Below are 15211 nucleotides of genomic sequence, written 5' to 3'. Positions count from 1 at the left end.
ATGTTTTTTTTTGCGCTTAAGAGCTACTGTCTGAGAAATCTAGGCTAAGTCTGGAAGTGATGTCTTCAAATTGTCCTCATTTTCAGATATTTTGTAAAAGACAATGAAAATAGGCCACTGCTGAATTTTTTTTTGAAAATTCCTATTTATTTCGGAGATATTGGGTCCCAAATATTGGCCCATTTTGAGAAAATTTTGCGCATGGTGTGCAATTGCTACTTTTAGGAGTAGTTTTAGCAACATGAACATGACAGGAACATTTCTTTTTATTTTTTTTGCTAATCTGGATAAATTTTTACAGTAAAAGTAAAAATTCAACATGGTTACATTTTTGGTTGTCTAGAAATCATGGTCCGAAATCACAAAATTTGAAATTGTGTCCTAACTTTGAGCTCTTATATCTCTTGTGGCCAATACTTGACCGTAGTTTTCTTAAGTGTTTTTGAAAGACACTAAGGCATACATTGATGTTATGGAACAAAAATTATGTGAATACTAGGACCTGGAAAGGAGTAACCTGTCAAAAATCACTTTTTGCGTTCAACGCGCTTTGATATATTATTCATAACAATCGTGGCTTTAGGTCTGCCATGAGAGTAAATAATCTCCTCTTTGATTATTTTGTGTTGGTGCATCAATTTTACAAACAACATTAAGAGACGAATATTGGAGAATGTTTTCTTTGGTTGGCCACTTGAAGCAGTTCTCTCTGGGTGCAGCAGAACATTCCATACAAGAAACATAAATATCATCATTATTGACCTAATGGTTAAAGTAAAGATAAAGTAACGTCTAACCATTGCTGCTTACTAAACATTCCTTGAAATTAGTTATTATGGTTTATAAACCAATAATTTTGTAATAGATCTTAATACACAAAAATACAATATTATAGTGTTATAACTTCTTACCTTTTGAATTATTGCAGGATACTATTGCATAAAGTATGGAACAACAATCCAATCACCAATTTAAAAATCAGCTGCTAACTCTTTAGCAATCAACTGAATATTGTTGTTTAAATCATCTCTTCACATCAAAATCTTCATCTTTCACATCAACAGTTTTATCAATCACATCACCAGTTAAATTAAACTCTTCACAAAAAGTGGTTACCAACCTTCCTTTTATTTTTGTTTACTCCATATAAAAAATTACAATTAAAGAATAAAGGAAATTACCTGATGTTTATCTAAAGCCCCAAGAAAAGAAAAAGTCACATTTTTTATCAAACATACTTTGAGTATTTGTAAATATACAAGTTAATTTTACTTGCCTACAGAATAATGATCAAATTTGCTGAGTTGTCGCATATTAACTTGGCTTTAACATTGTCCTCAGCTGCTTGTGAACTTGCTCTGGATTCATTTTCTTCCCACGCTCTTCTCCAGCCACAAACATCTGCTTTAGCAATATTTTTTGCTTTGAAGAATATCGAAATACTTTTCTTTTTGGTAGTTTTGCTCCTGCTGACTCTCTGTTACATTAATCTTTTCCACGTGACGGCTCATTGTAATCATTACCTTTTAAGAAAGAATTGTTTTGCTTTGCAAACTTTGTAAAGGGCTTCTAAGTAGAACTTCTATGATAAGATGATGCGTTATCTGACTTAGCATAAAGGTTTTTTAAACCAGGAAAACCATTTCTAACTTTGGCCAAAACAACATTGGCTAGACAGAGTACATCGACAAGACTTTGCTGACATCTATAGACAGCAGTGAAATATACTTCTTTTTATTTGACTATTTTCATGGAAGAATAAGACATCAACATGTTGAGTCATTCCTTTCTTTCCAAAATAATCCTTTTGGCTTACACGGGATTTGGCTGGCAAAATTTTCTGACAAAAATTTTTCAGTTAAAAACCAGTTTCCTCATCAAGTTGCTCAAAAGCCATTATTTTGACCATTTTTTGCTGTGCATCACGGATTTGATGCATCATATAGACTTTAACATCTTCTGTAGCCAAATTTAAATAATATAAAAGATCTTCATCTTTACTTTCTATAACTAACTCACGAACCTGGTTGATTGCTGAAATGAGGTTAGCACAGTCAATACATTGTTAATCGTTAGCAGCTATTGTGGGTTGATTTAAGTCTGGGTCTATATCTGAAAGGGCATAAGAAGTAGAGTGACTATGCAAAGTGGAATTTTTACTACATTTGGAAGGATAATTACTCTTCCGATACCTTTTACCCTTTTTAAGAAACTTAGTAATACTTTTATACCTCCACTTTTCAGAATTAGCAATCAAAGTTTGAAACCCATCCATGCTACCTGCCATGACATCATCAAGACCAGCCAAAGCTTTCCTTTGAGAAGGTTTTATTTTATTTACAACATAAGCTACATCTTGCAGCAACCTCAACAAAACATAAATTCTAAAAAATGTTCTATTTTACCCTGTGGCATTTGGCATATGTTTACCTTTTCTTTTTTTGGTATAGAATATCTTCTGCTTTTTTTTTGCAACTTGCGTGCTTTTTCAATTTGATATTTTTTGCAATCAAAGATTTTCATTAATGTTTCTTTAGTGTACTTGTTATGGTTAATAACTGAAAGCAAAAGAATTTGTCCGAAAGAATCACTTTCTTGAAACATCTTAACTGGTACAACAAGGTCTTCTGAAACCAGTTGAGTTAAACCATCTTCTTCCTCATTGTGTAACACTTGAGAAATTAGTGTCTCTGATTGAGCAGGTGCAATTGCTTCAGCAAATATCTTCTCATGCTGCATTTTAAATTTTTCATATTTCTTCTTAACTATCTGTTTGGTTTCTGGGGTTAAGTCTTCTATTCGCTTTTGCTTTATCTGAAAGGACAGTAGACTTGCCCCAAACGCTTAACACAAAGAGCTAGCAGCTTTTTTTGATTCTTCGATAGTTTCATCTGAAATGATTGTTATATCTGGAACATATATGTCATCAGCAGGAAAGCAATACTTTATTGGTGTTGGAGCTGGTTTTAACATGTCAATATTGTTTTCTGTAGAAATACTTTTTAGGTGGCTGAAGCAAAATACGGCTGCAACAGAAAGTGGTGAATTCTTTTCATTATAAGCATCAAGGGTTTTTAAAGGGATGGATCTAATTTTTGGTACTTTTTTACTGATTTGAAATTCATGTCTTGGGTATTGACAACAGTTTGGCTGCTTCCAGCCAATACCCAGAGAAAAACGATGGTACGCACATTATGAGTCATAGCATGAAAGATAACCTTGTAATCGGCTTTCAATCAGGGTTTTTTCATTCCACTGGTTTGTCGGTGGTAGCTATAAAAAAGTAATGTTAGATTTTTCTCCTATAGAGTAGGAAATCCTGTTTCTTTTAATAAAAAAGCAAATAATATTATTATATCATTCATACCTATAGAGCTTGAAAATGATTACTTATGTCAGCAGTCAATTCATTAACTTGAAAGATTCCATCTTTGTTCCAACACTTAAAAGGACTACAAGAACTCTTCTTTTTATTAAAATATATGCATTTCTCATAAGGACTGACTTTTTCGTTCTCTGACATATTTTGCTTATTGATAACTATTTATTTACTAAAATTAAACTAATGCAGTTTTTACTAAAAAATTTCTATTCTTCTACAGAAAACTGCCAAAAGATATTTATGTTATGTAACTTAAGTAAAGCATGGTATGTACCAAGTAGTCATTAACACAAATATCACACCAAGTCGGCAATCATTTTTTCCCCGCAGTATTATCTTGTTCTATCTATAAATGTAATAAATAAAGTGTTTTAATATATATATATATATATATATATATATATATATATATATATATGTATATATATATATATATATATATATATATATATATATATATATATATATATATATATATATATATATATATATATATATATATTGTTCTACCTGATAAAATATATTATATTATATTAGATAGAACATTGTATTTATTTATATATAATTTTTATTTGTATTTATTCTGAGTGCTATATGTATTTTTTTCAAGTGCTCTTGTACAGTTCCGTTATAAAAAAAGTATTATAATAAAGTTTTTAATTACAGTACTTATTGTTAAGGCTGTTAAGTAGCAGTTACTAAGCATATCTATTCCGTTGCTATGATATTTTTTAGTTAAAAAATTGGCAAAATAAGGCTACTACTACAACTTCTGTAGGCTTTTTATTACCCGAGCACATGGATTTTTTTTCAGGTATTGGAATATGCATGTTTAAGGAAACTAAATAACTTATACTGTTCATGGCAGACCTAAGGCCACGGTTGTTATAAATAATATATCAAAGCGCGTTGAACGCAAAAAGTGGTTTTTGGCAGATTACTCCTTTCCAGATCCTAGTATTCACATGATTTTTGTTCCATAACATCAATTTATGCCTTAGTGTCTTTCAAAAACACTTAAGAAAACTACGGTCAAGTATTGGCCACAAGAGATATAAGAGCTCAAAGTTAGGACAAAATTTCAAATTTTGTAATTTCAGATCATGATTTCTAGACAATCAAAAATGTAACCATGTTGAATTTTCTCTTTTACTGTAAAAATTTATCCAGATTAGCAAAAAAAATAAAAAGAAATGTTTCTGTCTTATTCATGTTGCTAAAACCGCTCCTCAAAGTAAGAATTGCACTCCATGTGCAAAATTTTCTCAAAGTGGGTAAATTTTTGGGACCTAATATCTCCGAAATAAATTAGAATTTTCGAAAAAAAATTTAGCAGTGGCCTACTTTCACTGTCTTTTACAAAATATCTGAAAAGGAGAACAATTTCAAGACATCACTTCCAGAATTTGCTTATTTTGCCTGGATTTCTCAGACAATGGCTCTTAAGTCTATAAGTCAATAAGACGTGTTTTTCTTCGAGCGTAAGTTTTCTGGGACTTTTATTTTTTTTGCATTCTTTTTATTTCTTTTTCCGCTAATTTTTTATTTCTTGTTATTTTCTATTTCTTTCTCTGCTATTGCTTCATCTTAATAGCTAATTAATTATTTTACTACTTTTAAAATTGATAGAACCCGGTGGGCATGCGTCGTCCGTAGGACGTCCTACGCACGTTACATTTAAGTCAGTCCGTCCGGGTACGTATATGTAACGTCCTAAGGACGTCCTTTCATTTCTTAATTAAATAATATAAAAACGGGCGTCCCCAGAACGTTCCTTTTTAAATTATTGCATTTGTCCCCAGGAATTACGAAACAATGGATTTTACGTGAATGTGCAGTCCTTTTTCGTTTATGAAATTTCATTAACTTAAGTTATAACTTCGTAACATCGTAAATTTTCATGTCGACAAAAAGTCAAAGAAAAATTGATTTAGAGAAAAAAGCGAGGTAACTTTCATTAAATCTTTCTTTTAAATAAAGTTAGTTTATATTTTAACTGCTACGTAAGGCTATTTGCAGCTGCTACATATATCAATATATAGAAATAATATTGCTATTAACATATTGCCAATACTGACTACATTTGTCTTATTCGAATAAGAGATATGTAGTTATTCTTATGAATAAGAATACTTTTATAAATAAGAACAACTTTTATTAATAAGAACAACTTATATGTAGTCTACGTAGAAAATAATTATTTATATTAATTATTAATATAATTCTAAGTTTATTAATTATTAATAAGTTATTAATAATTAATAAATTTAGAATTTTAAGTAGACTACATTAAGCTTACAGATTACAGTCCACGTAGAAAGAATGTAAAGACTACATATACCTATTCTTATTTAAAAATTAACTATACGTAGTCAACGTAATAATATATTCTTTCTTACTGGATAGCTTGCATCTTTTTTTTGTTTTTGTTTTTGCTTATTCTCTTTGCTTAGACAAGGGCTATAATAATTCATGTTGAACTCATTTTCACTTATTACCTAGACGCATTTGTCTGATAAATTTTAAAATTGCATATACATATCTTATGTGTTTTGTTTTTTTCCAAGAAAAAGGTACAGACGTTGGCGTAATCAAAGGAATTCTGTAGTTATGTTGTCAAATGAGGTTGAATCAAAAAGTGACAACAGTGTGATAGAATCTTTCGTGAACCAGAATAATATTTTGTGTGATGCAAATAACATATCTGAATCTAAAAGTTTTTCTTTGGAAAAAGTTAATAATACTAAATTAGAAAATGTTATTTATTCGTGTTCATATAATACATTTCCTCTTCAATATAATTTATCTGAGTTTGAAGGTGTTTCTTCACAAACAGATAATGTTAATGATGTTGATTTTGAAAATGCTTGTGATTTGTGTTCAGATTTAGTTTGTGAAAATAGCACAAACAGTTCCATGTTAGATGATGAATATCAGTTTGACAAAAAACTTTTGGGAGATATAAAATCTTTAGCTTTAAAACACTCTTTAACAAGACAATTTATAAACGATTTGATCCAAATTTTTGTTGAAAAAGGTTGTTCCTTGCCAAAAAAATTTCCGTACCTTATTAGGCACAAAACAATCAAATATGATTCAATTGCAAAATAATGATGGAAAATATATATATTTTGGCATAAAAAGCAAATTAGAGAGAGTTTTAACTCTTCATAATCATAATTCAAAAAAAATTAATCTGAAAATAAATATTTATGGAATCCCATTATGGAAATCAAGCTCCTATCAGCTTTGGCCGATTTTGGTCCAATTTTGGGTTTTTAATCCTTTTGTTGTTGGGATTTTTGGTGGTAACAAAAAACCAAATGTTAAAATTCTTCTATTTGGTTTCATAAAAGAGTTTAAAGAACTAGTTGCTAAACAAGTTGAAATAAATGGCAATCACTATGAGATATCTATATTTTGTTTTACATGCGATGCACATGTTAGATCTATGTTAAAAAGTATTGTATAACACACTGGGTAATTTTCATGTGAGAGATGTACCATAAAAGGTTCAAGTAAAAATCACCGAATTGTGTTTAATGACCAAGACGATAATGTTGTTTTGCGTACCAATGAGTTGTTTCGGAATAACAAATATTGTGAGTCTGACAACAATGGTAAGCGTCATCAGTTAAATCAGTCACCTTTGGTTGAACTGTCAATTTAATATTATAAAAGACTTTTTACTTGATTACATGCACCTTGTTTGTCTTGGAGTCATGCGACGAATTTTATATTTTTATAAAGGAACATTTAAAGGTGTTTTTGAAGGGCGTCTATCCTCTGTACAGCAAAATGTTTTCTCTAATCGTTTAGTTGCTTGCTTTAAATGGCACATTGCCTACTGATTTTGTTCGTCAACCAAGGTCTCTTTCAGAATTGGACAGATGGAAAGCGACTGACTTAAGAAGTTTTCTTCTTGACATTGGCATAGTTATTTTAAAAGGCATTCTCAGCAAAGAATGTTAAACGCAATTTTTAAGTTTATCTCTGGCCATTAGAATGCTATGTGAAAAGAGGGTTAAGGGTCTTGAGAATTTGTCTTCAGCTAAAGAATTAATTTATTATTTTGTAAATAATGCAAAGCAACATTATGGTACTTTTATATATATATATATATATATTTATTTACTTTTGTTGTGTATAATGTACATTCATTATTACACATCACTGATGATGTAGAGCATTTTAGCTCTAACCTACATGATGTTTCTGTAATCCAGTTTGAAAATTATTTACAAATAATTTTCAAACTGGAATGCCGAAAAAGTTGAAGCATCTTGTACGTGGTAAACATAACCCAGTTTCTCAAATTGCAAATAGGCTTAGCGAGCTTAAAGATGTATCTTGTTTAAAAGAGGATTTTGTATCAAATATCAATGTAGGAATTAAGGACTCCAGCTTTTTGGTTAACAATGGTGTTGTATATATTACTGAAAAAAGATATGATGGAAGCTACAGATGCCGGTTATATAATGATTTAGATCTGGAATCCTTTTTCCATTGTTTTATTGATTCAAAAGAATTAAACATTTATAATGTTAAAAAAAATGCTCACTTTATTTATTGCAGAAAACAGAAATCAGATTTGATTAGAAAATGTGTGAGTTTACCATACAAGAGTGGTTACATTGGAATTCCTCTTCTAGAAGATCTTTAAATTAGTTTAAAAAGCTAATGAAACATTTTTTTGCAGTTACTGTTGTATATACTGTATATATTGTAATTTTAGTCAGATCAGTTTATGGTTTTTTTCTGAAAAATTGAAATAAATATAAGAATATAAGAGTCTACAATTTCATTATTAATTAATGCTATAAACAAAGTTTTGTAAAAAATATTGATATTATTGTTTTTTTAATGATTATGCATCTAACATCAGTATTTATAAGACTATTTTTCTATTGGTTTTATTCAAACTTAAAACAATAATTTAAATATTTTGCTTATAATAGTTATGAATTGCAAGCTGAAATTGCCTTGCAAGTTAGAGTTTTAAGCAAATATTTCTAATATTTATTATAATTTAGGACAAATTAATATACCGCTAAATTATTTATAACTTATATCAAATACTTTTTGATAGTTTCAAGAAAGTTACTATGTAGTTATTCTGATTTTGTTAATAACAAATTTAATGTGAATATATTACCAATTAGACTATTCTTTTTTATCATTAGTATGTTTAGTTTAATAATAGAATATTTTTCTCTGTGTATTATATGAAACAATGATAAACATGTTCTTAGCAATATATGAATATTTTTGTTTTCTTCTTTTACCAAAATATCTTTTAGTCAACTATGGTCAGCTCTGGTTATTATTGAAAACGACCAAGAAGTGAAAACTGTTGCTCCATGTCCTTGGATGGATTTAGAAAATATGATTCTGAACTGGCCACCAAAACACAAATTATTAAGTTTCTATAATTCTCGATGGTCTACTCCTGAGAGCAACTGGACAAATTTGGTAATAGTGAAAGTATTATTGGAATCTGGGTTCAAATAGTAGCGCAAGATATGACAAGTTTTTTGTCAACTACAGAGAATGATACAGAAGTTGACTCTGAAAAAAGTGATTCAGAAATGGAAGAAATAATTGGTTTGTTAACTCATTTTATTAATTAGTTCATAATAATTTTTGTGTTATCCAAATATGCTAATAAATTATGATCCATATTTCATTATAAAATTTTTGAAATGTTGGCAAAAACATAATTACTGCCTATCGGACATGTAGAAACTATTATTATTTGTTTATTTTTATGAAATTTGCAACCTTAAGTCTGAGGAGGCCACTACAGTCAAGTAGGCATTTTATTATTCTTTTTAAAATTGTGGTTACAACCCTTTCTAAACCTTTTAACTCTAAAACCCGAACCACAATGAACTGGGCCGCTGCATAAAACCAAGTGTCATTAATTTTGTTACCGGAGCGTTTTGTTTATAATTTTGTTATAATAATAAAATATAATGCAAAAAATTATTGAATTTATTTTATTCACTTTTATAATGCTTTTTTTGAGTTTTTTTATTTTTTTAATAAAAAAAACACTCGATTTTTTTAAATAGATAAATGTGTTGCAAGCCCAGTTATAAAACGCAAGCGGTCAATGGCCCTAATATCAGAAGAAGATACCTTATCACAATTTCCACAACTGGAAACTTCCAACTTCCATACACCAAAAAGTAGCTCAAAAGGTGAAAAATTATTTTAATGCATGTCTTAATTACTTTAAGCAAATTATTTGTTATCTTTAGCTCCTTGTAAAGATATATTTCCCATTATTTGAGAAATTAATTTTTTGTTAATAGTAACCAACAGAGGCATCTTTTTCGGTAAATCCATATAACATCAACAAAAAATACATGTGGGAAATTTAAAAAATATACTGATGGTGGAACCTATTTCAAGGAGATGTCTACCAAATGCAAGCACTTTAAACTATTTTTTTCTTTTGTTCTGTGTAATATTTATATACTCTCAGGTGGATATTAGACATGATGTAGAATAAGATATTGTCTGGGGTTGGGGTTTAGATGACATTGAAAAATATAATAAATACTGAGAAAGTAAATTCAATTGTTTTATATTTCAATGTCTTGCAGCCACATACCTCGTGCAATTTTTGCTACCCTATAATAAACTCGTCGGTCCCCAAACCCATTATAGATTCAATAGCCCTCTGGATTTTTTCTACCCTCTCATGAGCCTCATGGCTTATAACTTAAGTATTAAATTATTTTGGTAATGCAAGCCTATTTCCTTATAGAATTTCAATACACTGTGTATATGCGGCTAGCAAAATTAGAAGAAAATCAAAAAGACATTTTAGAAACACTTGGATTGCTTCGAGATAATAAATGGCAGTAAATAATGATTCAGGCAGTCTAGAAGTGCTCCAAAGCATTGCAGAATTTGTGGCAGAAGAGAGTAAACTCAAAGACAATGCATATTGTCAAAAGAAGGTTGATTTCAATTCTTAACAACAGTTACAATTATTTTGAACGCTTGCAGATTTATAAATTTTTTTATTTGTAGTTTAAAATTATAATAAATTAAGAATTTCGTTTCAAAGTATCAAAATTAAATAAATTATTTTCAAGAAATAATTTTTTTATTTTGCTATTCATGCTTAAAAACTTTAAAAATTTTTGATTTAATTTCTTTTTTGGTTATTTTTACACTTAATTAATGTTTTTAATAAAGTTTTTTAAATTTCTGTCTTGGCTATTTTCTTTGAAAAAACATATAAAAGAAATTGGACGAAAAGACGCAAGAACGGCAGTAAGGTTTGCTTTTGATGGAATGATGTCACGGGAAATACAGAATGGCTTTGGTCTGTATGGTTTAAAGAACAAGCAGTCTTTTTCAAAGACACTTCATTATTTATGTTTGACAGGGATATGAATGTTATAAATTTATTGTGTAAAAGTTGTTTAAATTATTTTTGAGCACAACTTGTGTTGCAAGCATTTTGATTTAAGGCCAATTTTTCCATTATGCTTCTATTTAAAAAAATTTTATAGTCATTATAGCGCAATGTCAGCGACATATCAAAAGGAGGCGTGTTTAATCAATTTAAAATCTATTTAAAATCATTTTTTTGCACATTTTGAAGGCTAATTTTGTTTTTATTTATATAAAACACAAATAAATGTTAGTATTAAAATTTGTGATTTAGTGACTTTTTTTGTGACTTTTTATTTTTAATGTTTTGTGTTGTAGGTGCTCTACTTAACAGCAGCAAGGAAGACTATCATAAAGATCGATTAGATTATCACATTGGTGATATTTTAAAACGAGCAATTCGAAATAAAGCAATGAGAAATCCTGTAGTTACATAATTAATAAATGGATCTTCTCGTATAAAACTGGTTCTGTCTTTGTGGTTTCACATCAGACAAGCAATATTATTTATGATTACTTTTATTTTTCATTTTGTAAATACATTTTTTTAAATCATAAACCGTTTTTTAATTTTTCTTATTCTAGCGCATGTATACACAACCAACAGAATTTAAAACAGTTCTTCTTTATAAGAATAAATGTTTTGTATAAATGCATAATTATACTATTATTTTGTCTTGTAAGGTTATATATAATTATAGTATTAAGAACTGGATAATGTATAATGTTTTTATAAAAACATGGGTTATAAGGGTTATAGTTGCAAGTCTTACTTATAAGAGTAATTTAATTTTTCGGAATTAACTAATGTTTAAAATGATTTTAGGACGTGCCGAAGAATTACTTTTAACTGCCTGAATAGGGATCCGGGATTTGTTGAAAACGTCCGTTGGACGTGCTAAAGACGTCATTCAAGGTCGTCTTACGGACGTCCCTTTATATCCCCGTTGGACGGACGAAAAGCATTTGATTTGGTAAGTCTGGAGAACATTCCTAAGTCGTCCCGTAAGACGTCCCAAGGACCAAAATGGACCTCTTGCGGACGTCCCACGGACGTCGTGTTGCCCACTGGGTATTGTATTAACTACATTTGACGCGCCTGAAACACAGTTTTTGTTGTAATTGCATACCAATATTTATATATACCTATACTTATGTTAATATATATAAATAGTATATAGTAGATATAGTATATAGTATATGTATAGTATATAGTATTATATATATATATATATATATATATATATATATATATATATATATATATATATATATATATATATATATATATATATATATATATATATATATATATATATATATATATATATATATATATATATATATATATATATATATATATACCTTTATTTATATAGTATTGTTATAAAAATAGTTATGACCAAAATTTTATTTATGCTTCAGTTTGCTTATATTTTTACAGAGTTTTGAAAGTTTTTTTTATCTTCATCGGTTATAAAGAGTTTTACTAAATTTTTCCGTTCAACTTTCTTCTCTAGTAGTTTTCAACTTATTTTTTAATCAGATACTGCTATTGCAGGGTAAAACAATTTTTCACGAAACAAGGCCAAAAATATAGGAGGTGGCGTAGCTATCTACTTAAAAAACGATCTTAAATGCCCGCTAACAAATATTGAACAACTTAAAAAACTTAAAATTTTTTGCTACATACATTTTTTTAAACAGTGGAGCTTAAGCTTTTCTTATATAATTTAGTATTTTTATATATTTTTATATTTTTTAAATCTTTTTTCAACCAAAGTATCAACTGTTGAAACAAATGAGTTAAGTATTTACATTTCAAAAATGTCTCTTCTATTCGAAAGTAAAAAGTCTCCATGTTTACAGCATTAAAATATTCAATAAATGGCTAAAAACCTCATATTTTATCTTCACGTAAACAGTGAAAATGTTCTAATCAAAGTTTTTACATTAGTTTCCGCGCATAGCAATATATATCCATAATCTCTTTATTGTCGTTTGAATAAATTACTAAAAAGAAACGTTTCAGCTTTTATATAATAACTTCTGCCCAATTGTATTAAGCTAAAACTTGAAATTCGTAAATAATAAACATCACCAAATATTTGTAAAGAAAATAAAACTGACTTTTTATAAAAATAAACCAATCAGAATGCATACAACATAAAACGGCATTTTTTGAAAACGAAAGAGCCTAAACGTAAAATTTTTCTTTGAATCTCTCCTTAACTACGCTGAGCTAGAGTGGCCGAGTGGTTTGCAGAGCTTCTGGACGAAAAAAGCTTTTGTTTGAATCCTACGGCTTGCGCTTTTTTTATTTTTTTATTTCTTTTAATTTCTTTCAAATACAAAATAAAATACTTTTTAAGTTTTAAAGTTATAATATACACAACATATATAAAGATATTATACACTATAAAAAAGGGAAGGATTTTTAAAAAAGCTAAAGATTCTAAAAACATCAAAACACCGCACAGTGGATCAGGTGGCGGACAAAACCTAAAAAATAAATGTTTATTATATTCAAAACCATATAATAAAACATATTTGTAATACTCTCGTTTAAAATTTTGAAAATTGTTTTGAGTATAATAGTATCTTTCAAAACCACAAAAATCAATTGCGGTTTCATGTATAATGAAAAAAAAATTTTTTTAAAAAAAGCGGGAAATTTTTATAGTTATAGTAAACAGTAAGTTTTAAAATTTTATGAGCTTATATATTTAGTTTTATATATTTATATATCTAGTTTATATATTTAAAATATTTAACAGTAAAGCTTTTCGAAAAATTGAATGCTTGAACTTGTAAATGTAATATGTGAACAACCTATTTGAACTATATACATTGCCCCTAACTTCCCCTTTTGGGTTTCTTTAACATTTTAAAATAATGACTTGTAGCTTATGTTATTTGCTTGAAATCAACTTTTATTTCTCGTAAACAAAAATATATGTTATTTTGTTTGTTATTTCATGCAATACAAATTGCACTGTTAACCTAACACTTTTTTTGTTTTTTTATATAATAATAATATAAGAATTAATGACATTTACGGACTTATGCAACAAAATAAACTAGTTTTTATGATATACCATTCTTTTCATTGAAATTAACTGTTCCAGTTTCTGCAGATATTAAACTAGAGGATTCTGAGTGAAAAACTTTATAAAATTACAATGTATAAAGTTGATAGCTGCAAAAAATAATAATACTCATTTTGAGAGAAGTAATGAAAATTGGCTAGCTCAATATTTTCAATACACCTACAGTTCATTAAATGCTACTTCATCAGTTAATGAAGTTGGGAAAACATGTCGCTCTTTTGAAAAAGCTTGTAACAAAACAAAAAGAATAAGCTTAACAATGTTTTTAATATTTTATTTAGTCATAAATTACTTCAACATATAATATGCAACAAAATTGAATCTAAGAAGTGAGTTTAAGTACAAAACTGGCACAAAAATTTCTATTATTTAAAATAAATTCCCATTAAACCTGCTTAGATGTATTCATTTGATGAAGCATTAGCATTCATAACTAATGGTGATATATCAAAATCAACATACCAGCTTCTAAGAAATGGTGCTGAAAAAACGGCTACCACATATATCCTTTGTATAATAGTATAAGATCTTCAAAAGCTAAATGCTATTCCAAGAATATTGAAATGGATGGCTATTCAGTACAAATACCGCTAAAAGATTTTCTAAACACACTCTTAAAAAGCTATGTGGTATACAAAACATAATGCTAAGGAATTAACTAAACCGACGTTTAGATGCAAGGCTAATTTTAATGGTGCTACAGGATATAGTGTTTGCAAACAGGTAAGTTAAAATAAAATTAGTGACGAATGAAGAGTGCCTGTTGATTATTTGCAAAGTACCTTTAGAACTCAGTAGACTTTTATAATAATAAAAACGTTGTAATACTATTCATCCAGAATGTGCGGCTAATAGATTAAAAATAAAAAAATACATTTATATATTCGAAGATGATAAATAATCTACAGACTTATTCGAAACGTCGTGGGCAATTATAATTTTAATAATAGATTTTCAAATTTATATATTCATTTATATTCTCTATATATTTATATAAATTTATCTATATATTTCAAATCTATTATACAATATCGATAATAGAGTTTCAAATCTAGTGATAAATTTTCATTTTTTCTGAAGTGCGCATTTTTATTTTTAAAGTTTGTTGCATCAATTTTTTTTTAGTTTATTTTACCAGAAGAGTTTGTTATTCAGTTCCACAATTTAAGAAGTTATAGGATTTGAAACTAAAAAATTGCAAATCCGCGTTTTTAAAGTTTTATCAAGTTTGTTAGACAATTTTTACAATTAGCAACTATTTAACTAAAATTTATAATAAAAGTAAATATATCTTAATACAAAGTAA

This window comes from Hydra vulgaris, chromosome 08 (genome assembly GCF_038396675.1).
Source record: "Hydra vulgaris chromosome 08, alternate assembly HydraT2T_AEP".
Lineage (NCBI taxonomy): Eukaryota > Metazoa > Cnidaria > Hydrozoa > Anthoathecata > Hydridae > Hydra > Hydra vulgaris.
The sequence above is the reverse complement of the archived record's forward strand: the minus strand, read 5'-3'. Positions refer to the sequence as shown.